The following is a 26710-nucleotide window of genomic DNA, read 5'->3' on the forward strand; positions in this document are numbered from 1 at the left end:
CAACAGGAGGTCTTTGATTTCTATCATTATCCCATTCGTTACGGAAGTCAAGATTAACAGAATGGGGAACATGCATTTCTAAACTTGAAAAATGGGGGTACAGGTATGGAAAGAGGCTTTCCTTTGAGACAGGAACAAAATTGTGCAAGAAAGACAATTAAACTTTAAAAATATTGGCAACGTGTACACAGTTCCAATTTGGTCACTTTCCAGTGTGACAAATCCTGTTTTTAATCCATCACTGTGACTGGGCAGAGGATATGGGGAGCCACTTTCTGATATACACAATCACTTTCTTATGTTCATCTCCCCAAATAGCCTGGATCCCAAGAAAAGGTCTTTTAATACACCTACTACCTTCCTTTAATGCACTGAATGTGAGAAAAACAAAACAGCAACCCAAAAAAAGGAATGACCAACCAGTCACCTAACTCTACTTAGGAAGTAATAAGAGCGATGCTTCTCAAATAATTGTCAACATTTTTTTTTTTTAAGGGGAGGAGGGAAGATGAGGAGGAAGAAAGGGAGGAAAAAAGAAAAATATCTGGAGAGGGAGAGGGAATAACAAAAACGGGCAGGCTGAGAGCCGACTAAAATTAATTCCTTCTCCTTTGTAGGTTTATTTTTCTTCTGTGTCAAAAGGTCTAGAAAATACTATATCCCATATCCAAATACGTACAACTACATTTCAAAGGGACTATTTGTTAAATTATCTATACAGTGGGAGTAAACAAGAGTTATTTTTTAAATAATTCAATGCTGCCCACCCTAGTTACCTTAATAACACATTACATCGTTTGTTTGGTTTCTTTTAAAGGGATAAAGGGCCCATAAGAGAGACAGAACTATTTCTATAAAGATATAAGTAAACATCTGGTTTAAATTAAACCCACATATACAAAAGATATGAACTGTAGCCCTTTGCTAACTCAAGTCTAGGCAGGATCGGATTACATTCAGAGCATGAATTTCCTCCAGCCCTTCCACTACTTTTTAACAGAACTCAAATTTTGTTCAGCTTTTCTCTCTTTTCCACATGCGTGCCAGTAAAGGCTGGCTCCAGGTCAGGCCATAAGGTAATGGCATTCTGGTGTAGGGTAATCATGGTAGTTCCCCATCCCTTTGCCAGGAAAACATGTAAAAGTCTGTTGGTGGGCTCCTGGGGAAGGATGCCTGTTTCCAGAAAGAGCCACAAGAAGAGAAGGCCCCTCTCCTAAATACTGTGTATGTAATTCCCAGAAATGCTGTTACCATCTTGAATAATCCATGAGGGGGGAAGGCCTGGAGACAAAGTGACATATAGCAGAAGGCACTGCAAAAGTTACAGAGAAGAGGACCAGCCTACTGTGCATGCTACTGGTGACCAGGTCCTGTATTTGAGCTTCCCATTACGTGAGATAATATACTGCCCCTTGTGGTTTAAACAATTAAAGCAGGGGGTACAGTTACTTGCAATCACTATTAGTTTCTGCATATTCTGAGGCAAGCATTAGAAACTAAGCCCTAAGAAACTAGGAATACATATAGTACCAGCTCAGACAATTATTACTCCCCACTGGGTTTTAGAGCCCTCATGCCTAAAAGCCATGGTTGTCCAAATGTTCCCCTTTTTCCAGATGTTCCATTTTTTAAAACCTAGTATTAGAGTTAATGGCCTTCCCTGGTAGCTCAGCTGGTAAAGAATCTGCCTGCAATGCAGGAGACCCCAGTTCGATTCCTAGGTCAGGAAGATCCCCTGGAGAAGGGATAGGCTACCCACTCCAGTATTCTCGGGCTTCCCAGGTGGCTCAGATGGTAAAGAATCTGCCTGCAATGCAGGAGACCTGGGTTCGATCCCTGGGTTGGGAAGATCCCCTGGAGGAGGACATGACAACCCCTCCAGTGTTCTTGCCTGGAGAATCCCCATGGACAGAGGAGCCTGGCAAGTTACAGTCCAAGGGTCATAAAAAGTCAGACATGACTGAGCGACTAAGCACAGCACAGCACATTGGAGTTAATATTAGAGAGATAAGCCATTAATTCATCATTCTATCAACTCTACATAAAAATGAAACAAACTATCTTAGAGTTCAAAATATGATTCCCCTTATTCATACACTGGAGAGGAGGGTATGTGAAAATCAAGGAATTATTCTCCACAATGTCCAAGCCCCAAAACACCTAAGATAAGTGCTAACAATCTGATTTGTTAAAAGCAAGTTTCTGCTGTTCTCATTAAGAATCAAGTCAAGAAAGAAATCTGAGCAAGGCAAAGTCTTTTCCGCAGGCAACTAGGGTCATCCTAGGAACAGCTGCCCTTTCCTGGAGTTCAGTATACCAGAGGCTGTGCATAAATCATTAAGGATCCCAAAGCTACATACCATCATTCTCATAATCAAAATGCACATAAACCTCGTTGTTTGGGGCGCTCCAGCCTCACACCCTCATCAAGGCGATAGAGACATTCAGAACGCTGCTGGCTCCTAGTTAATCAATTATGCACACTGAGTTGTGGGGTCAGAATTATCGATGAACTGTGTTTGCTTCAATTCCTTCTCTCAGGTTGGGCCCTGAATTTTTGTAAAGGCCAGAGCCGGAGTTACATTCTTTGCGTGCGAAACCAACTATAATCTTTGGATACAATAACATGATGGTTTGAAGATCAAGTCTAGGAACTGAAGAGACCGAGTTAGGGTTCCAGCTCTTGTCTCATACTAGCCACGGAACCACAGACAAGTTATTGAGACTCAATGAGTCTCAGTTTCCTCATCAGCAAAACAAAGATATTTATACATACCCACTGGGTGACTCTAAGGGTTAAATCAGATGCTATACATAAAGTGCCTGGCACAAAATAAATTCATAATAAATGCTGGGTCACAGTCATCATAGGGGGATTCTAAAAAAGAAGGGACAATATCTGTATCTTCACTAAGGATATTAATAGTAAGAACAGAAATAACAATAAATAATGATAATATCAGCTATTGGCTGAGCACTCTTCTAGAGATTTTACATGAAGCAATTCCTTTAATACTCACAACCTTTTGGGAGAAACTAAAATGACTTCCATGCTGCAGATGAAGAAGGTAAACGAGGATCAAGAAGGTAAATGAGGATCCACGGCGAGAGGAGAGCCACACAAGCAGTAAGTAAACGGAAGAGCCAGGATCCAAACCCAGGCCATCTGGCTCCAAAGACTTCGGGCAATCCTGCCAGCAATCTCAAACAACTTCACTGTAGTGTAACCAGCATCTAGCACAATCCCTTAAAGTTCATGATTTGTTGAAAAACAAAAATCCATAAACTATTACTACCATTCGGTGGTCTACAATCCAAAGCAACATGTTTTAACAGAGCCCCTGACAAGTTTTACCCATTTTCAGGATGTGGGTTATATCAGCATCTTAGCCCCTTCTTTCAAAGGTTTTCTGAGGACTGTCATAACCTATGTACCAGACATCAGTAACAGAGATGAAAGAAGCCTGCTCTCAGCCTCGCGGGGCACAGAAGTAGCGAAATTAGCAGCAATACATATTTAAACCACTCGCCATTAATTCAGAACGTTTGGTAATTTAAATTCAGAAATCACAACCAGTTTGAAAAGCTGACCGTGGTTTTTACAACCACCGTAGTCATCTCTTCAGGAAGTCACACGTGGGAAATCTTGGTTAGAGACTCATAAAACACAAACAGGTATCACGCTTTTCAAAGAGCACTTAATTCTCATTCTCAATTGTATTTGCTAGAAATATATTTGCTCTCTAGCAAAATTTAAGTAATTTGAATACAAAGCCTAGTAAAATAGCCCTGGTTATAAATTTCTTCAACATCAAAACTCCAAAACAGGGAGTTTAAGGGAGACTGGACACAGGTATATGTATGGCTGAGTCCCTTTGCTGTTCATCTGAATCTATCACAACATTGTTAACAGCCTATACCCCAATACAAAATAAATAGTTAAAGAAAAAACTTCCAAAATAAATTGTCAGCTGGGCTGACAACCGTCCAATAGGGAAGTGACTGAAGGATGAGTAAAGAGTTAAGAGGAAAAAAAAATACAAAGGACCCATGAAATGTATGAACCTGTGAAAAGATGCTTACCACACACTCATAGTAAAATAAATACAGGCTAAAAATTTAGCATGGAAAAATCCAAAAGCTTAATCATGTAATCACTGAGCAAGATTATGGGAACAGAGGCCATTCTCAGATAATTGCCAGTAAAGAGTAAATTGGGGCAGATCCAATGGGAGTCAGTTTGCCAACAGCTATCGAAGTTCCAAATGCGTACACATTCTACACCAGTTACTCTGCTTGTGGGGATGTATCCTACAGATACATCTGAATATGTACAACACTCAGGCACTGATGATTCCCTATAACACTGCCTGTAACAGAACCAGATCAATGTCCATCAATAGGTGATACTATGCGACCTTCATACAACAGAATACTATGCAGCTATAAAGAAAAAGAGGAAGGTTTCCCCCTATTACAGAAATATCTCCCAGTTACACAAGTCCAAAAAGTAAGATTCAGACAGCACATTAGACATGCTGCACCTTGTGTGCTGAAAGTAATGTGTGCGGGAGGTATAAGTATGTGAATCCACATGCACATATCTGCCTATATAAGCATAAGGAAAAGAGCAGTGATTATGGGGAATGGATGACGACCGAGTAGATGAGGTGCAGAGATGCAGATATGGAGACAAAGACACCACTGAGTGGACGTTTGCAAACTGAAGACTTAAATACTTTATTAAAGGAGGACAATACTTATGCATTAAAATATCGTATGCATTAAGTGAACCCAGCACAATTGGTCGGCTTTCTTGGAGACAACCTGAATGCCACACTGCCACAAGTGACGATGTCACCTTGACCTCTCACATAGCTCTGGCCTCATAAATGAACAGTCTGGGTGCAAAAGCCTTCCGATCTATTCCAGCTCAGCAGTAGCATTAAGACAGCCTAAAATAAAATTGATTTCTTACCATATGATCTTTAAGATTATCTCTACCTTCTCAAAAGAATGATTTTTCCTAGCCTCCGATTCAGCATACTTTACAAACCCACACCTTACCCTGCATAGCCTGTTCTTGAAAGCAGGAAAAGCTCAAACACCTAAGCTTTTAGAGCAGCCAGACATCTTTTAAGAAGTACATCAAGTATTCATTTCATAAAAATAATAATAGCCCCTAGAGTTCCTTAGAAAACCTTGCCAGCTTTTTAACCTTCTCCGAGTGAAGCTAAAACAAAAATCTGTCTTTGCTAACAAAAATATTGGTGCCTACACAAGTAGGCAAAAAAAAAAAAATTAGTATTCCTTATTCTCTGCTGGAGGAGTTGGAACAGAGAACTTGGAAATAATTTCTCTGAAAGCTGAGGAAATGTTTTCAAAGGAGAGTAAAACAGCATGGGAAGATTTTTATTAAATTCCTAAGCTGGTCACACACAAACATCTCCAATCTTGGTCTGCAGCTTCTTCTTCATTTAGAGGGGAAGGCAGGAATAAAACTGGCTTGAGCAGCATGAGGATGTCCTGTTTCCTGTCCACCGTTTCCCCACCCCGCTTCTGCTCCTGTGCTTCCATGAAGAGGGTACTGTTGTGCAAATAAGTAACTGCATGTTCCCAGTGCACTGGTAGGCAGCCGGTAGCTTCTTGATAAATGTCTTTTGTGATGTTCCTAGTGTTCGGGGAACACTGCTTTGGACCACCATCATTAAACAGAATGTTCTATAGAGAAGAAAAATATACCTACTTGCAGTTTCTTCCAGTAATGTCATAACTAGGCTCCCAACAGCAAAAACACCACCAAAGTTCTCATCTTGTCATAAGCGATATCAGGGAATACACTTCTGAGTCATCCCACAACCACCTTCTGCAAGGGATCCTTACGCAGCCCCAACGTAAAACTCACCTGGTATCAAGCAGTCATCTACAACCAGTCTAATATTATTTCTGTGTGAAGTAAACTCTAAATTCTTTAGCTAAAAAATAACAGTGGTTCAGGAGGCTTTTCCCAAATAAGCTAACAACAAATCCACCAAGGTTAACTGCACAGGATAAATGCACAGGCTGCAGACGCTGCATTTTAATAGGTCATAAGACAAAAGCCTGTCAAACTCAATCAACTCCCCACACTATGACAAGGCCACCAGGCTGGAGCCTACACTGATCTCGCACTTTCAAATCCTCTTCTCCATAAGCTTTGGAACGCTGCAGTTGACAGGCATAAATACCTAAACCCTGTCAAAAAATGGAATTCAACTTTTCAGTTTTGGTCATTAGCTCCTCTATCATTTTACAATATTCACAGCACTGCCAAACAGTTACGTCAATGCATAGCATGTATTCTTAAAACATGAGACTATAAACGGAACGATTTTTCTAGCTTAGGTAAGCAGATCCCAATGTGAAGGCCAGTCCTCCAGTTGGTCGGCTGAAGGTGCCATAGACTGTTAGCATATGGACCCTCCAAGCGTGATAAAAGCAACTTTCCCCAGGCGGGAAAAGCTGTAATTACAATGGAATTACAGACATGCCATCTGGAATGCTTAAAAACTTTTTCTTTTCCCCAAGTAGTTCTACTCTGAGCATTAGTACATTCAAAACTACTTAGTCAAAGTTTTAAACAACTACTTTTTAGGTCATGCTGGCTAGGGACAAGCTTTCACTTTGGCTAAATATATTTGTTTCTTTGGAGGTAAGATTCTCAAAATGCAACATCTGTAAACGTGATTTGGTAGAGGAATCTACTGGAAAATATGCTAGGTATTCCAACCCTTGGAGCCCACCAAAAAATTTCAAGCCAACAAAATTTCAAAGTTTAAAATTTCCCTTTCCAACTTTCTTTGTGATCCAGCTATGATGTTAAACCACAGGTCATCAATATACCATACAACATGTACTGTAACACTCCAAAAGAGACAGTCCATAGGGAAGGTGGGGGTCCTATGAACGACTGTCCAGGTCATCAGCATCAATTCCACAGACATTTATTCCTTCATCTGAGGTGTCAATAGTTTGAAGAGACAATTCTTTGTTAAACCTAAAAACAGAAAGCTTAAACTTCACAAGTATATATATACCGCCATCCCTCCCCCAAACACTCAGTAATTTCCTCAAGGGTCTAAGAATATTCTGGGCAATGTCAACAGTAAAGAAGGAACTTACAGATGTAGTCTGGCTATCACAATGGTACTGCTTTTCATTTTGTTAGAAAGAAGCAATGTAACAAGTTTCTTTTCGAAGGAAGGTTGTTAGGCAGGTAAATTATATCAAGAAGAATCATGAAGAAGACTTTTTCTAAATTTGGATGTTTGAATCTGGGCAATATGGTGGGTTTTCACATTTCTTCAATGTGACAACATATTAAATATTCAGTAAAAGAAGTTGACACCTATTATTCAATTAATATTTACTTAGGCCGTGACAGCATTAAAACAATACATAATTCTTGATAGCTCTTAATGACCATTAATCTGTAGATGTCAAAAGTAAAAAGCAAATTCAAATCTCTGCTAGCTGTAATGTTCTTTAATCAAAGGAGGTAATTTATAAAATGTTTCATTTTCATGCTAATTGAAATCTATCATCTTTTAACATGCTAAAAAATAAGTGTATGCTATTAACCTTACATAGTCCTCACTGTGCTTTAGGAATGATTCATTTCTGTACAGTATATAGCACCACTGAATAAATCAATTGTGAAAGAGTAGAACAAATATCTAAAATCAGCTGGCTCCACTATTCTCATAGGTCAAACCTAAAAAGGCAATTATGGCAAAGATAACTTGACAAAACTCAACATTTGCCTTAGAAAATGCAAACAAATAGTCTAAAAATACATACACATTTTTCACAGGGCTTGGTTCAAATATAACTGAACATAATCCCTTGCCAGATAGTGCACATAATCAGATTCCATCTACTCTGTACTTTGTACATGAGTACTGTCCAAATTTTCAGTCTCCTAGATACTGACAGTCCAAAAGGCAAACTTTTTTCAAAAGCAAAAACGAGTATATACCCCCACAAACCTAACTGCTACAATAGAAATTTCCTAACACTCCCCGCCTCAAAATACATACGCAGTTTTACAGAAGTACATGGAGTCCGCTGTCTGCTGTTCCCTGTCATTAGAAGGCTGTGGAAAGAGGATGGAAATCCAGCTTCCAACTGCTTAATGAGCAAGACTGGCCCCACCCAGGCCAGACCCCGCTGGAGAAGGGCATGCTCAGTAGAAAAGCCCAGCGTGGTTCCAAGTTACTTCATTCCTCAGCTAGAAAACCCACATGGGTCAAAGAAAAAGTCATCCTCTTGCTGTCTGTTCTACCCACTAAATGAAGAACACTTTACATAAAGAACAGTTTTAATGGCACAACTGTAATCCTATGATTATAACTGTTTACAATCCTACTACTGCTAGGAAATTTTTCCCTCCTTTTTTGTATCGTTTTTACATTGCTTTGAATTTGCACCCCTCAACTTTGTTTTTATTTCTTGCTATTTTAATCCACCCTATAAATAGACACCAAAAGTACATGCATATAACATATAGTCTACTCATCTTTCTTGATAAAACTGGTATATATATTTTGATATAGAAAAGCCAAATACATATATATTTCCTTTTTATATACTGAAAACAGGACTATTTTGATTGATTTGTAAGAAAATTTCCTTATTCATTCACACTGTATTTAAAGGAAGGCCTGTTTCAATCTAGAATTATACATACCATCATATTGTTACAAAGCTGATAAATTCTTGTTTTATTATTATATTGCTATCCTAAATTGAGCAATGATGGATACAAAAGGTGAAATCCTACATCCATTTGTCATATGAATACAAATACATATGGAAGCAAGGTAAATTTATAGTCACTAAAGGGAAATACAATTATTCTAAGATTCAGGTCAGAGAGCTTTGAAAAACACCAACCTTCCTTAATTCTACATTACCATCCCCCTACTCCCTTACATTTCCACATTAAATTCTGGTTGGTTTTTCCCATAGTATAGATATTTACATTAACCAATGAGGACCAAGATAGACTCTGCATCTAGATATACATATTTACATCTTGACCCTGTTACCATACCACACTGCTCTCCTACCAAACAGTTCTTAAGTCAATGAGTATTTTATGTTCACATTCACCTACAGCAGTCTTTTTAAAAAAAAGAATTATTACAAATAAAACATTTGATAATTAAATGAACAAGATATCACTCATACCAACTAGGAGAGAAAAAGTAAGTTTTCCTTTACAGGAACTTAATGAAAATATGTTTCAGTAGCAGCTCTGAAGAGATTAATCTCTGTCAAAATGAACAAACACAAACAAAAAAACTCATTCTATATAATGGAAGTAAACTTCACTATCTACCCACAAAGCTTTCCCTGGTTCACAAAAGGGCAATTTGGTGAGTTTTTTAGTAGAGCATTATTGACTATGCCAAAGCCTTTGGCTGTGTGGATCACAATAAACTGTGGAAAATCCTGAAAGAGATGGGACTACCAGACCACCTGACCTGCCTCTTGAGAAACCTGTATGCACGTCAGGAAGCAACAGTTAGAACTGGACAGGGAACAGACTGGTTCCACATAGGAAAAGGAGTACGTCAAGGCTGTATATTGTCATCCTGCTTATTTAACTTCTATGCAGAGTACATCATGAGAAACGCTGGGCTGGAGGAAGCACAAGCTGGAATCAAGATTGCCAAGAGAAATATCAATAATCTCAGATATGCAGATGATGCCACCCTTATGGCAGAAAGTGAAGAGGAACTAAAGAGCCTCTTGATGAAAGTGAAAGAGGAGAGTGAAAAAGTTGGCTTAAAGCTCAACATTTAGAAAATGAAGATCATGGCATCTGGTCCCATCACTTCATGGCAAATAGATGGGGAAACAGTGTCAGACTATTTTTCTGGGCTCCAAAATCACTGCAGATGGTGACTGAAGCCATGAAAGTAAAAGATGCTTACTCCTTGGAAGGAAAGTTATGACCAACTTAGATAGCATATTCAAAAGCAGAGACATTACTTTGCCAACAAAGGTCCATCTAGTCAAGGCTGCGGTTTTTCCAGTAGTCATGTATGGATGTGAGACTTGGACTATAAAGAAAGCTGATCGCCAAAGAATTAATGCTTTTGAACTGTGGTGTTGGAGAAGATTCTTCAGAGTCCCTTGGACTGCAAGCAGATCCAATCAGTCCATTCTAAAGGAGATCAGTCCTGGGTATTCATTGGAAGCTGAAACTCCAATACTTTGGCCACCTGATGCGAAGAGCTGACTCACTGGAAAAGACCCTGATGCTGGCAAAGATTGAGGGCAAGAGGAGAAGGGGACGACAGAGGATGAGATGGTTGGATGGCATCACCAACTCAATGGACATGAGTTTGGGTAGGCTCCAGGAGTTGGTGTTGGACAGAGAGGCCTGGTGTGCTGCTGCTCATGGGGTGGCAAAGAGTTGGACACGACTGAGTGACTGACCTGAACTGAACTTAGTAGAGCCAAATTTGTTTAGTCCATCTTTTATTCAGATTGTGGTTTTCCCACACCTGTTAAATGTATATTTTAAAACATAGAAACGGCAATAGAAACCGCAGTAGGATGGCAGATTGACTTCAGTATACTGACTTAAAAAAATACTGGCTCCAAACCTTTTTCTAAAATGTATTGCTCCATAGGGCTTCCCTGGTGGACCAGACAGTAAAGAATCCACCTACAATGCAGGAGACCTGGGTTCGATCCCTGGGTTGGGAAAACCCCCAGAGGAGGGCATGGCAACCCACTCAAGTATTCTTGCCTGGAGAGTCCCCGTGGACAGAGGAGCCTGGCAGGCTGAAGTCCATGGGGTAGCAAAGAGTCAGGCATGACTGAGCAACTAAGCACAGCATTGCTCCACAGAATTCAGAAGTCTCAGGACTACTGACGTACAGCACTGGACCCAGTGAAGCTGACATAGGTAGATCTTTACCACCTTTCCCAGTCAACTCTCATCACCACTGTGCCTGCCTTACTTCCTAACTCCCCTACTTCCATCAACTGAATTATATCTCCCCAACATCCATACACTGAAGCACTAACCCCCAAAGTGATGGTATTTGGAGGTGGGACCTTTGAGAGATAATAATTAGATTTAGGTGAGGTCATCAGGGTGGAACCATCATGAGGGAATAGTGGCTTTCTAATAAGGGACACCAGTGAGCTTGCTCATTCTCTCACATTCTCACTCTTGCTCCCTCTCTCACCTTGCTATGTGAGAACACAGATTAGGCAGCCATCTACAATCCAAGAAGGGAGTGTTCACCAAAAACGGACCATGCTGGCACTGGATCTTGGCCTTCTGGTCTCCAGAAGTGTGAGAAAATAGACTTGCAGTTTAAGTAAACAAGTATATGGTATTTTGTTATGGAAGCCCAAGCTGACTAAGGCATCTACATAGAACCCAATGCCATTGCTCAAGCTCCTCTGCTTGCTTCAATCCTGCCTATGAGACATCGGATTCTCATTATTCAAATAAAGGTTAAGAGAATTAAGATAAGAGGTGTGTTTTGTGGCTCTCTGATTTGGAAGAAGAACAAGTCATTAATAGAGTGGATAAAAGGAGAACCCAGAGAATTTAAATGAGTTTCCAAAACTCATATACTCAATAAGTGGCAGAGGTAGAAATTACACGTTTAGTCTGCTTCAAAACCAATACTAGTGGCATTGAAGGTATAGTGGAGAGCAGTTTCCTTCAAAGCCAACACACTTTTCCACCAATGCTGCATTATCTCAATTTCAACACCCTTGTTTACTAGATGAGTAAACTAAACCCAAAGAAGTGAAATAACTTATAAAAAAGGTTACTCTGTGGGTTCCTGGCAGAGAAGTTACAAACTGGATCCAGTATCATTTAAATTATTTCCACTAAGGCTTTAAACACATTAAAATACATAAAACACATATGTTGTAAGGTCTTAAATATTAAAAATTGCTCATATAAACGTGTATCTATTGCATCTGTCTTAGGAAGATCCTAAATAGCCTTGCTTTGACACTGTTTTATTACTTCATGAAAAGGGGAAATTAGAAGTTTATCCTCAGAATACTACTTCAGTATTCAAGGGAGTTGGCTGGGCGTAGGGTGGGGGATATTTTTCCTATATTTGTATAGTTAAGTTGATGTATAAATAAAATTAAACTCAGTAAAATGACTTCTTGACTTGTACAAAATGTCCTATTTCCTGACTTTGAGGAAAAGGAATGTAACTGAATAGGATGCAAGGATGCAATAACCTGATAGTGACTCAAAGCTCCAAGACCATACAGGACACAAACTCTGTACAGAAAATCAAGTTCTCAGTGTCAAAGAAAGACAGTGAGCAGAAGAGATCCTTTCAGTCTCCCCTCTCCCCATTATTCATCTAGCCTCCATTGGAGAAGCATACATCATCTATCAAACCAGAAAAAAAGCAAGTCCAGTTTTCTAGCAAAACCCTAAAATAACCTAAAAAGTACTCTAAAAAATAACCCCTCTGTTTTTGAACTCTACTGATTTTACAGAGAATCCAACTTTGCTATATACCAATCATCATGCAAGACTATCCTTCCTGAACAAAACGTGCAGAAAAGTTTTATGATTCTCTCAATCTGGATTAATTTCAGCTTGTCTATAAAATTTTCTAACAGTCCACATTTCACAGGATCATTGCCATTTGATGCCAACAAAAAGAAAAAAAACAACCAAACAAAAAAACCAAAACAACTACTACACTAGTTCCACAGCCTCTGGCTAAGTTGTTTTGACCACACACTACGGTTTAACTTTTCTCAGGCGCTGAACCCATAATAATTTGCACAACTGCACATAAGTCACTCACAAAGTTTCTTTCCTACCATGTTTTGTAAAACGTAACATTAGAAAGTACTACAGATTTATGAGACTCTGGGCAAGAAAAATTCCATATGACCCCAGATTTTTACAGGGGTTTGGAGAGAGAGAGCAGGAACAGGTACAGGAGGGAAGCAAAAGAAGAAAGGGATGGCAGTTGGGACTCTCTAAACAAAAAGTTAATGTTCTGAAACCATCTAAGAAGTGTTAGGACAAAGCAGTAACAAATGCCCACCCACTCCCTTTTTTTTTTAAACTTCAAAAGTCAAAAGCATCCCTATCAGAATTACACATTCAGACCAGTACAGTAATTCAGCATTTACTTTAAAATGTATTCTTTTCATTTCACTTACATCTGAGAAAACTTTGCTGAGTTCCCCCTTTGCCCCAGACACTGGTCTAAGCCCTCAGGACTGGAAAGTTCTTCCCCACACCAGTCCTCAGGGATTTTACAGTCTAGAAGGGAAGTCAGATACATAAACAAATAATTATATCACATGGGACAAGGACTGTAACAGAGGTACAGTCAGGACACAGCAAAGTGGACAAGTTCCTTGGGGAGGACAAGGAAGGCATTATAGGCTTACAATGTTTAGGCTCATTCGTCTCTCGTTTGAGATGAACACATGATTCTGCTAATACTGTGGTAATGACTCTCCTTGCCTTACGGATTAAAAAAATAATTATCACAAAGCCTATCACATACAAAGCAGAAACAAAGATCTTGCTAGCATCTGGGCAATACCATCCACATGACCAAGCAAAACGGGATTCTTATAAAACAAATATAGAATCAAAAGGGATCTCAGCTCTTATGTACCTCCTGTCCTTGTCTTTCACAGACGGGGAACCTGAAACCCAGAAGTTAGGTCACTTGTCAAGTTACACAGTAAATCAGGAGCAGAACCCAGGATGGATGTCAGATTCTGCCTAATAACTCTATTTGCCTTTCCCCACTGCAGACTGTAGTGCCTGGATGTGACGGTAAGGGCCGAGACACTCTTGAGAAGATACCCAGCAACAGAGAGCTTTTATGGCTGTCCAAGGGCCAGAAGAAACAAAGATCCGGCTGACCCCCCAAAAGCTCCCCAACTCTGCCCTATCCTCTGGATCCAAGAAAAACCCTACACCTTCCTGCTCCTCCAAAAAGTATGTTTCCAAAATAAAGAAGTCATTGTCAAGAAATTATTTAATCTCCCCAATCTGCAATAACATTAAATTCACGCGCGAACAGTCTGAACATTACTCCATGTTGTCACTTAACTAAGTCTATAAAATGAAGGTACCAGCAGATAAACTACCTATATAATGGGATTCTTGTGGGCATCACAGGAGAACCTACACGAGAGCTACTGCTGCTGCTGCTAAGTCGCTTCAGTCGTGTCCGACTCTGTGCGACCCCATAGATGGCAGCCCATCAGGCTCCCCTGTCCCTGGGATTCTCCAGACAAGAACACTGGAGTGGGTTGCCATTTCCTTCTCCAATGCATGAAAGTGAAAAGTGAAAGTGAAGTCGCTCAGTTGTATCTGACTTTTAGCGACCCCATGGACTGCAGCCTACCAGGCTCCTCCATCCATGGGATTTCCCAGGCAAGAGTACTGGAGTGGGGTGCCATTGCCTTCTCCACACGAGAGCTACTAGTCAAGTGAAAAATGTCACATGAATGCAAATGACTATTAAACACACAATTTCAATCATCAAAAAATTCACCTAGGCTTTCTCCTCAAAACGGTTGAATATACCATTACACTTATTCTTAAGTCAAACATTAACCTACAGTAATCTACCACCATTTATTTTTTCCTCAACTTGTAGAAAGAAAACTGCTCCCCAACCCTAAGCTACCCTCCATAGTTTCCCTTCTTTTCTTTCTTTCCCTTTAAAATAAGCACTACTATTTCCAAGACCCCTACTAATGCTACTGCTAAGTCACTTCAGTTGTGTCCGACTCTGCAACCCCATAGACAGCAGCCTACCAGGCTCCTCTGTCCCTGGGATTCTCTAGGCAAGAACACTGGAGTGGGTTGCCATTTCCTTCTCCAATGCATGAAAGTGAAAAGTCAAAGTGAAGTCGCTCAGTCATGTCCAACTCTTTGCGAACCCATGGACCACAGCCTACCAGGCTCTTCCATCCATGGGATTTTCCAGGCGAGAGTACTGGAGTGGGGTGCCAGTGCCTTCTCCAAGACCCCTCCTAGAACCACATAAACAGGAAATCTGCTAACATAAGGCTCTTATCAAAAAAACATGTTGTAGAAAGTTCAGCACAGCAGACAAGCCACAGAAATGTTAAGGTGCATGCAACATACGCTGCCCAGCTACTCATCAGGCTCTGGGGACATACAACCCCATCTGGGGTCCTCTCCTCACTTTGCTTGCGTCACTATCTTCCTTCAGCCTGCCATTACATGGTTTGGGCACTTGTTTGAGGATCCAGTGTACTTCTAACCCTCCGAATCTTTATTACCTTCGTATTCTGAAACTGTCCCTCCACTCACTTCTTACTTTCATTTCTACAGAAACTTACCTCTTCAAATCTGAATTATGAAAGAAAACCCTAAGCACAAGTGCTAATACATTCTCAATACACAGCCCCTCCCCACCTGAAACAATAAATATCCAACATTAAGCTAGAGTGGGGGCTTCCCTGATAGCTCAGTTGGTAAAGAATCTGCCTGCAATGCAGGAGACCCCAGTTCAATTCCTGGATCGGGAAGATCCACTGGAGAAGGGACAGGCTACCCACTCCAGTATTCTTGGGCTTCCCTTGTGGCTCAGCTGATAAAGAATCCGTTTGCAACACGGGACCTGGGTTCTATCCTTGGGTTGGAAAGATCCCCTGGAGAAGGGAAAGTCTACCCACTCCAGTATTCTGGCCTGGAGAATTCCATGAACTATATATAGCCCATGGGGTTGCAAAGAGTCGGACACAACTGAGTGACTTTCACAAGCTAGAGGATTCACCATTATCTGTATCTATGAGATCCTGAATTCCGTAATTTTAGGTTTTGCTAAGATCCGTTCATTCAATGAAGAATTACCCTTTGTCTACTGATAGCTGTTCAGGATACACACCTGTATAAAACTTGGCTCCAGGATACACACCTGTATAAAACTTGGCTAGAGCAGAAGAGTATCTAAATAAATAATTACACTACAAAGAGAACAGAGCTAAAATATAGGCATAAACGTTTCAACAGTGACTGACTTGAGGGAAGAATGCTTCCCAAGGCGACGCTGGCGCTGACCTTGAAGAAGAAGGAGGGCTGATTGTAAGCGGGTTAAAGCACACTCCTCACCGTGGGAATAGAGACTGAAGACACAGAATCACCAGAGATAAAAGCATTGCTGAGAACGGCGAGTCCACACCTCATCTGCCCGGAATACGGGGTGGGGAATGGAGGAAATGGGACGAGGGAGGTAGTAGCCAAACAGTGAATGATGAGTACGCTAAGCTCAGATGTTTCAACTCTGTCCTGTAGGCAATGAAAAATAAGATTCCTTTTGCATTTCGGGAGGATGGCTTCAGCACTCGTGTGATAACAAATGCCACAGTAAAAGGAAACTGGTTAAGCAGAGGCTCCGGTGATCCAGAAAACAGCATCTGAACTGACACAGAGGCAACAGGGAAGCAAATGAAGAGATGACGTCAGTAAATATTTAGTAGTTAAAATGGACAGGATTTGATAAAAGAATTGAGCAGTGGGAGTCAGGGAGAACAAAATTCCCAGGTTCCTGGCAGTCAAAGGTCAGACAGCGGGAACATGAACCTAGAGACAGATTTCCAAAAAGAATATGAAAGACGGATGAAAGAAGCCCAAGCTTCCACTTTTAACACATTTGGACTAAGTGACTGTGTGACATCTGGGTGGAAAATCAGGCCAGCTGGAGATATGTGTCTGAACCACAGAGCCTAGGTTTCCATGCTAAGATTTGGAACTACTTGGTCAATCAGTGTAATTTGAAGCTATAGAAGAGATGAAGCCCAAGGCAAGACAGAGGTTAAAAAAAAAAAAATGCTCATAGTAAATAACCAGGCAGGGAGCAAAGAACCTATGAAGGAGGGTGGGAAGGACCAGAATAAGATAAAGACATCAAACCAAGCAAGCATTGCCCCAAGAGAAGAGCTGGGCTGGGAGCAATGGACAACAGGCAAAGGGCTTCTAGAACCAAATAAGGCTTTGCAGGCATCATGAAAGACTGCTGATAACCTCAGAGAGCAAGTCCAGTGGACAGTAGCAGAAAAAGACAATTGGCTAAAGGAAAAATACTGAACAGAGGGGAGTATGAAAAAGGGGTAAACTAATCTCTGAAATTTAGTGCCAGAGAAGAGGCTGGCAGAAACGATAGCAATAACTACAAGAAGTATGGCTGCGAGACAATCTACCCACACAGGAGATGTTTTGCTTATTTTATTTGGTGCAGGCTTTTGGTGGGAAAGACAAAGTAGGGAGAGGTTCAAGATACAAAGGACAGAAAGGAAAATGAAGGCCAGGAAGTTCAGAAGAGAGAAATGAATTTAATCTGGGATGGCATGAGGGACATCTCTAGCCCAGAGACCAAGGAGAAGGGAACTGGAAACATACATGGACTAGAAGAGGAAGTGGTGTAAAGAAAATGAAACCAAAGAGGAAATATGGTCCATCTCCTAGAATACAGTCAATGATAATCCTCTCAGCATTCATTTTAACACAGGATTCAAAATGGGTTAAACTTAACAATTTTCAATATGGAAAGTTATTGGCTTCCAAAGTTTTTCAAAATTGGGGATGCCACGCATAATCTTCTACCTTAACTGACTTGTAAATCAGTATCTATTAAATTATCAAGAATATCATAAAATGAGTGCCATCTTCATATCACTATAGATGCCCAGAAAAAGAAGCTAAAAAATAAGTCACTGAAATCGCAAGGTTTGGAGAAGGGTATTTTGCTTTGCTTTAATCACAGTGCGTGCCAAGGGCTTGGTTAAATGTATTTACAAGATACAATAACCGTAACTGTAATTCCTGTTCTCAAACTGTGAAGCCTGTGTCTCAATAAAATACCAGTTTAAAAGACAAGACAATAAAGACCACGGTCACCACCAGAACCCCATAAGAATATGTGAAAGGTTATAAAACAAAACTCCTTTTATAGAGTTGAATCCTTTCCAGGGTGGGCCTTTAAGACATTCTGACAGTACACACAAATACTATCTCTGGAACAAAACCAAAAAGGCACAGCTGCGAGACATCTTCCACTGAAGTTGTAACTGACTCAATGGCAGTCCTTCCTTTGAGCAAGAGAGTCTATAAAAACCAGAAGCAGAGCTATTTTCCCCTACAAACTGCTGAGTGTAATCACTTTCTCCTGACCCAAACTGCAGCTTTATTAAAAAGCTAAAATAGCATGGCCAGTACAACTCCATAATAAATTTGTAAAAGGAAACATACATAAAACTTGAAAAAAGTGTGTGTGTGTGTGTGTGTGTGTGGGAATATATATATATATATATATGTTTTTCATTAAAAAAAAAACCCCAACTAAACTGAAACTATAATACATGGATATACACATTTTTTAACTTACACTCCATCACGACCACAAACAGGAAATTTGGATTTGACTTAATAGAAATTTTTCCCCAAATGCCTTAATACAAATTTTCCCCCAAACCTCTAAGGAGTAGTACTAACCAAAAATATTTACATGATTATTAGTGTTAATATCCTCAATACTGACTTGAACTTTTGATACCTAGATAATTGTGACCGAAAAGGAAAAAAAAGTCAAAGACATTTTTGAAATCAATTAGATATAACTCCAACATATGAAAAACAATTTAAATAGCCAAATCAATACTTTATTTGTGATGTTTTCCAAGCTGGATTTTTACTGTTTCTATAGCAACATCAACAAAATACTCATACACATACTTCCGCACCCAAGATGAAAACCAGTAACCACTTCTCTAGTTTATTCTTACTATGGCTTCCAACAAAAAAAAAAAAAAAAAAAAAAAACAACAAAAAAAATCAGCCTTCCTAAACTTCACTCCTTAGGTTTTGAAGTTGGAAACTTCAAAACCTAAGGTTTTAAATAAATAACAGTTGTGTTAACCATAAATGTCAAATATTCTCAAAGTCTTCAGAAGGGAGGTTAATGACAATTTTGTTATTTCTTTGACAATAACTCATTCTGAACAACAACAACAAAGATGAGAACGGAAGAAATTGCTAACAAATGACTTACTTGGAAAATTATCTAAATTCTAGAGAAATAAAACACCAAAAACTGTGCCAAGATGTACAGCAAAGAGTTCAATATTCTAAAGCCAAGAGATAAGCAACTTTCTCTGTGTCAGATATACTTTCAAAATCTCTTTTGTTGGAATTGTTTTGAAAGAACACAATATTTCACTAGGATTAATAGGCCTGCTTATTTTGTGAGCAAGCTCTCTGCCTTATTCTTTACAAACATTCCTATTTATGTCTCAAAACATCTCTGCACAGTAAGTATTATCAAGTTCATTCAATAAGTAAATAAACTAAGGCTCAGAGAAATGAATTAACTTGCCTTAAAAAGCATGGAATGCAAAATACTAAAGTGGTTAACTGTCAGTCTTGGAACCAGACAAACCTGAACCTGGATCCTGACTTAACCTCCAACAACTATGTATGAGACAGATGTCTGAGGTTTCAACCTAATTCTATTTTATTTGAAACATGTTCTTTACATTATACCACTATGCTTATGCACACTCCCAGCTATACGTCACCACATGTCAAAATGCAGTCTTGACATTAACAGTCTCACTACCTATGCCTTACGTTTGCACATGGACTTCAGACATTAGGACTTACTGTAAATACACGTTCTACTCTAATACATATCAAGCGTTTAGGATTCATGGTTTTCACCCAGGTTCTACTCCTGGTGTGGGGAAGGAGATTCTTTGGGCTTCCCTGGTGGCTCAGATGGTAAAAAATTTCCCTGCAATGCAGGATAACTGGGTTAGATCCCTAGGTTGGGAAGATACCCTGGAGAAGGGAAAGGCTACCCACTCCTCCAGTATTCTAGCCTGGAGAATGCCATGACTGTATAGTCCATGGGGTCGCAAAGAGTCGGACACAACTGAGCAACTTTCACTTCACTCTAAGACATGTTCTCAAAAAATACTTTTTAGAAATACGTAAGGAAAACTTCAAAGAACAAGTGAAAAGTCTTGATCTTTCTAATTTCCAAACATATACGTATATTTCAACAGATCCTTACCCAGCACATAATGTTAATGGGTAGGTATACCACATGATGGGCTTCCAAGGTGGCTCAGTAGTAAGGAATCTGCCTGCAAAGCAGGAGATATGAGCTTGATCCCTAGGTTGCAAAGACCCCCTGGAGGAGGAAATGGCTACCCACTCCAGTATTCTTGCCTGGGAAATTCCATGGAACAGAGGAGTCTGGGGTGCTACAGTCCATGGGGTCACAAAAGTGTTGGAAATGACTTAGTGACTATACAACAACAAAAATACCACATCATGCCTTTCTTCAAAGCACTAGGAACCATTTGAGAAGACCAGAGAAGTGCAAATAAAAAGCCATCCATATACACCTGTGAAAAGTGAAAGTTTAGTTACTCAGTCGTGTCCAACTCTTTGCGACCCCACGGACTGTAGCCTACCAGGCTCCTCCATCCATGGGATTTTCCAGGCAAGAGTACTGGAGTGGGGTGCCATCTCCTTCTCCAGAGGAACTTCCCAACCTCGGGATCGAACCCAGGTCTCCCATATTGTAGGCATATGCCTTACTGTCTGAGCCACCAGGGAAGTCCTGTAAACTTGTGAGTTAACTATAAATGCATAAAATAAAGTGTATACCTACTGATACTACAAACACATATACAAGATTTCTCAAAATAATTTTGATTTCAAACATTCCATCCCACTCTTTGGGTAAGCAAACTTACACGTAATTCCAGATCACACATTACAATTTTTTAAGTGAGACAACAATCATCTAATGTAGGCATTTGGGACTAAGATAACTGCAGGCTAGAGTAGTAAACAGAAGAAATTTGAACAGACTTTGCAAGAAAGGATATATTGTCATTGGTGGGAAAGAGGGACAGTGATATTCAAGACAAGCAGGAACAGTCCTTGGGCAGACTGAGGCAGCAAGATGCACAAGATGGTTTGGATGTCTGGCAAAGCAGGAAGCAGTGAGCAGGACAGTGGGCTGACCACTATCACTGGATCAGTCACATACAAAGATAAGTCAGAAGTAATGCTGAAATATGATAGCTGGAAAGACTGTTGAAAGCTCTGAAGATGAAAAGGCCTCTGGGTTAAAAAAGACAGGTCACCTTGCCTAAAGTTTTATTTTGGTGGGTTTTTTCCTGCAGAGTAAGGGGGCTAATAACAGTTTGTTGTTGTTGTTTTTTAAATAACATACAAGCTACCCACTTTAACCATAAAATTCAATGTTTTTTAGGGTAGTCAGTTGTGCAACCATTACCACAAACAATTTTAGAACATTTCATCAACTCAAAAATAAATCCCAAACATCCCAACTCATTCTACGAGGCCTGATACCAAAGCCAAACAAAGATGTCACAAAAAAGGAAACTATAACCAATACCCCTAACTGAGGCAAAAGTCCTCAATAAAATATTAGCAAACTAAACCCAGCAAGGTATTAAAAAGATCTTATACCATGATTAAGTGTAATTTACTCTAAGAGTATAAGGATGATTCAAAAAGTGAAATTCAATCAATATAACTATATTAATAGAAGAAAAATACACAATCATCTCAACGGAGAGAAAAAGAATTTGACAAAATCCAACATCCTTTCAAGATAAACAAACTAAAAATAATAAAAATAGAAGGAAACTTCCTCAACATGCAAAGAGCTTCTACAAAAACCCACAGCTAACATCATACTAAATGGCGAAGACTGAAACCTTTCCCCCTAAGATCAGGAACAAGACAAGATGCTCCCTCTCACAACCTCTTATCATTCTATTCAATGTTGTGCTTAAGTTCAAGCCAGGGCAATTAGGCAAGAAAAATAAAAAGCACGCAAATAAGAAAGGGAGAAGTAAACTACCTCTGCTTGCAGATGACATAATTGTAATAAATAAAAATCCTTAAAAATACATTTAAAAAGCTAATAGAGGGGTTCAGGAAAGTTGCAGGGTATAAAATGAATATGAAAACTTGAGTTGTATTTCTATACATAAGCAATAAACAATCCAAAAATAATAATAATATCTCACTTAGCATCAAAAAAAGTAAAATACATAGGGTAAATTTAGACAAGTATAAGGCTTGTACACTGAAAAGTATGTAACAATATTCAAAAAAAACAAAGACCTAAGTAAATCCATGTTTATGGATTTAAATACTTAGTATTGTTAAGAGCCCATTAACCATCAAACAACTGTGATAACACAGACATAGAGAACAGACTTGTGGACACAGGGTGGGGGGAGAAAGGAGAGGGTGAGAGCTATGGAGAGAGGAACATGGAAACTTACATGACCATATTTAAAATAGACAGCCAATGGGAATTTGCTGTATGACTCAGGGAACTCAAACAGAGGCTCTGTATCAACCTAGAGGGGTGGGAGGCAGGGGAGATGGGAGGGAGGCTCAAGGGAGGGGACATACCTATACCTATATGACTGATTCATGCTGACCTTTGACAGAAACCAACAAAATTCTGTAAAGCAATTATCCTTCAATTAAACAACAATTTTTTTTTTTTAAAAAGAGGCAGGTAAAGAATCAATTGGAGTGAGGTATATCTGACAGGGAGGAAAAGGCCCAGTGAAAGGAAGAACACAGAAGAAAAGATATCCAGAGGAAGTTATATCTAAATTGAGACCTGAGAGTAGAATATTGTTAGCAACATGTACAAAAGTCTAGACATGACAGAAAACCTGATATATCAGCTAAACTCAGAGAGGCAACCTAACATCTGAAACTCAGTAAGTAAGTTAAAATCCAAAACAGCAAGGATAAAAGAGATGTTACAACATTTGAGGCTCTTCTGAAAAGTAAAGTGGTACCATGAAAGGATTTTAAGCTTAAAATTAAAAGACTTTAAAACTATAATCCTGACTACAATATGAAGAACAAAAATTTTTTAAACTGTGGGGGGAGGGGTGACAGGAAAACCAGACAGACCATTACATATCTATTACATAGATATTGCTTATCTAAGAAATGCTGCTGCTGCTGCGAATTCGCTTCAGTCGTGTCCAACCATGTGCGACCCCATAGACAGCAGCCCACCAGACCCCTCTGTCCCTGGGATTCTCCAGGCAAGAACACTGGAGTGGGTTGCCATTTCCTTCTCCAATGCAGGAAAGTGAAAAGTGAAAGTCAAGTCGCTCAGTCATGTCCGACTCTTCGCAACCCCATGGACTGCAGCCTACCAGGCTCCTCCATCCATGGGATTTCCCAGGCAAGAGTACTGGAGTGGGGTGCCATTTCCTTCTTCATCTAAGAAATGATAGCTGCATTAATGTTTAAAAAATAAAATATTAGCAAATAGGTAGCCAGTCTCTGCTTCCTCACCTCCAAAGAGAATTTTGCCATTGTAATTTCAATTTTGAAAGCAACTTGACTGATTTATTGTGGAATGGGCTGAGTCACTAAAGAACAGATCCATAAAGAACACAGGAGAGACTCAAACTGAAACTGAGAGAGTTGGTGTTCATTGTTTTGGAGGAAACTGGTTGAAAGGAAAGAGTATGAGAGCTGTTTTTAAACTGTGTAGAGGAAGAATAAGAAAAATTTATAAAGTGGTACACAGAATTTTTAAGTTTTGCAGTTATTATAAAACCACATTTGGGTTTTTCAAGAGACCAGAGTAAAAACATAAGTGGTTTGTCAATTCTTTGTCAACGTTAAGACTTGTATTTCTTTGACTACCGAAGTTAAAACTGTACCCCAAAAGAGCTCAGCTTTGTGCAGGTTATAGTATCTGACTAGAGAAGGTATCAGCAGAAGGAATGGATAAATTCAAGTAATATTCAATTGGCAGAATGATAAGAATTTGGCAACACATCAGAGTTAAGAGAGAAAAATAAAGAGCAATTAATAGGGCAGCAGAAGTCAGTCACTGAAATAGTTATAAAAGGAACAGAGGGTTTGGAGACAAATTTAATGAGTTAAATTAGGTAACAAAGAGGTACATAAAAAAAGAAAAAAACAAAAAAAGAGGTATAGATGAATAAGCCAATAGTAAAGACAGAATGGACTCAAAGAAAGATAACTCAATCCAGAGGAAGACAGAAAAAGAAAGGGAAAAAAAGAAAAAGAAAGAACAGATGGAACAGAAAACAAAGAACAAAATGGTGCCCAGCAACAATTAAATGTAAATGGCCTAAATGTACCAACTAAAAGACAGAGATTGTCAGAGTAGGTAAATAATCCATTTCTAAGTAAGCTGTGTACAAAAAAAATCTACTTTAAATATTAGGAATGGGAACAAGAAATGGCATGAAGAAGCAAACTGTGCTTTGTACAGAATAAATCGTGATGGCAAATCAAAGAGATGGCCCTAGACAGCAGAAACAAGGTGTTTTATTTACTATAAGATTGAGGTGGGGAAAGGTCTAGGAAAAGAATTCATAATATTATAAATAACTGTGGTCCCTATACTATGTTAGGGAATAAGGAAGTGTCCTGAAGGTGCTTAAAACCTAATTATATAAGCAAATTTTTGTTACTAAACTGTATAATCTTGGTTCAAAGTCTATGACATGGAACCACCAGAGGCTTTGAAACTAAAACATATCAATTTTAAGCCTGTGATACTTCTTTACGACTCTTATTTCCACTTTCCCTTTTTATTAGCTAACCTGGTAGAATGTGCACCACCATGATTGTGTCTTCTTCCACACCAACACAAACCATGAAGGCAGTCATAAGCTGGGGCAGTGGGGGGGGGGGGCGGGGGGGTGGGTTGAAGTTTAAGAAATCTGTGTACTATACTAAGTATTGTCACCAAATGCCAAACCTACGCAGCACATTAAAAAGCAGTGTAAACATTACTGTGCCGACAAAGGACCATATAGTCAAAGCTATGATTTTTCCAGTAGTCACATATGGATGTGAGAGTTGCACCATAAAGAAAGCTGAGCGCCAAAGAATTGATGTTTTTGAACTGTGGCGTTGGAAAAGACTCTTGCGAGTCCCCTGGACTGCAAGGAGATCAAACCAGTCAATCCTAAAGGAAACCAGTCCTGAATATGCATTGGAGACTGATGCTAAACCTTCTGCCACCTGATGCGAAGAACTGACTCATTAGAAAAGACCCTGATGCTGGGAAAGATTGAAGGCAGGAGGAGAAGGGGATGACAGAGGACAAGATGATTGGATGGCATCACCGACTCAATGGACAGCAGTTTGAGCAAGCTCCAGGAGTTGGTGATGGACAGGGAAGCCTGGTGTGCTACAGTCCATGGGGTCACAAAGATTTGGACGTAACTCAGTGACTGAACTGATTGACACCAAGTATGCATTTATAGGGGCTTTACAGTTTACAAAGCCTTTACTGCTTCCCAATTACACTCATATTTAATTTTAAGCTAAGAGACTTTTGATACATCTAATTTATATTTTGTATAATAGAAAGCTCTTATTGTTGTATACCCACATTCTATTTTGCTAGGCTTCATAAATCTAATGCTATAGTATTTTTATTCTTTGCCTCCCAAAATACCTACATTATTTAAAACAGCAATGTCCAATTTATTTCAACTTCACCACATATACAGACTGCAGCCATGAAATTAAAAGATGCTTACTCCTTGGAAGGAAAGCTTTGACCAACCTAGACAGTATATTAAAAAGCAGAGACATTACTTTGCCAACAAAGGTCCATCTAGTCAAGGCTATGGTGTTTCCAGTGGTCATGTATGGATGTGAGAGTTGGACTATAAAGAAAGCTGAGAGCCGAAGAATTGATGCTTTTGAACGGTGGTGTTGGAGAAGACTCTTGAGAGTCCCTTGGACTGCAAGCAGATCCAACCGGTCCATCCTAAAGGAGATCAGTCCTGAGTGTTCATTGGAAGGACTGATGTTGAAGTTGAAACTCCAATACTCTGGCCACCTGATGTGAAGAACTGACTAAAGAGAAGAATCAGAAGAACCTGATGCTGGGAAAGATTGAAGGCAGGAGGAGAAGGAGACAACAGAGGATGAGATGGTTGGACGGCATCACCAACTCAATGGACATGAGTTTGGGTCAACTCCAGGAGTTGGTGATGGACAGGGAGGCCTAGCGTGCCGCAGTCCATGGGCTCACAAAGAGTCGGACACGACTGAGTGACTGAACTGAACATATATACTTCTTTCTACCAAGTTCTAGGATTCAAAATTACAGCCAAAAATTCTCAATGAACATTTTGAGGTGTTGTGATAATTACAAGGAAGGATGGCAACAATATGAATACCCAGTATACTCAACATGTTATCTTTGCTTTACTCCTCTTTAGAAAAGGATATTAGTATTTGCAAGAGAGAAGCATAAAAATATTTTTTCAAGCTTTTACTTTGAGAAGACTGTGAAAAGTTCACATCCATGGTTATAATTTGTTTCTCTTGGATCTAAACATACACCCACCCATTGGCTTCAGAAAAGTGCTTGGCCAGAAACCCTAGGACAGTGATACTTCCTGGAAATTTCAATTGGAAAGAAAAAGTATCCTATCCATGAAGCGATCGCCAGTAGCAAATAATGCAAATGTTCTTTTGTGTTAATACCAATTTGCAAAAACCTATTCTTACACAAAAGATACATTCATTCATTCAACAAATATTTCCTGTACAACTATTAAG

The 26710-nt window shown here is 39.5% G+C and overlaps 1 protein-coding gene across 13 annotated transcripts in view; it reads right to left on the reverse strand.

The window, feature by feature from the left end:
• The window catches only part of EPB41L2 (erythrocyte membrane protein band 4.1 like 2), a 208534-nt gene that overhangs the window by 117005 nt on the left and 64819 nt on the right, over window positions 1-26710 (reverse strand). The window contains exon 1 of one of the 13 annotated variants that reach the window (XM_055535624.1): window positions 8079-8209. The exons of the other annotated variants lie outside the window; for them this stretch is intronic. The gene's annotated coding sequence lies outside the window, so the exon portion shown is untranslated. Of the gene's footprint in view, window positions 1-8078; window positions 8210-26710 lie in introns of those variants that run through there. 13 annotated transcript variants of the gene reach the window in all.

The sequence above is a fragment of the Bubalus kerabau genome, chromosome 9 (genome assembly GCF_029407905.1).
Source record: "Bubalus kerabau isolate K-KA32 ecotype Philippines breed swamp buffalo chromosome 9, PCC_UOA_SB_1v2, whole genome shotgun sequence".
Classification (NCBI taxonomy): domain Eukaryota; kingdom Metazoa; phylum Chordata; class Mammalia; order Artiodactyla; family Bovidae; genus Bubalus; species Bubalus kerabau.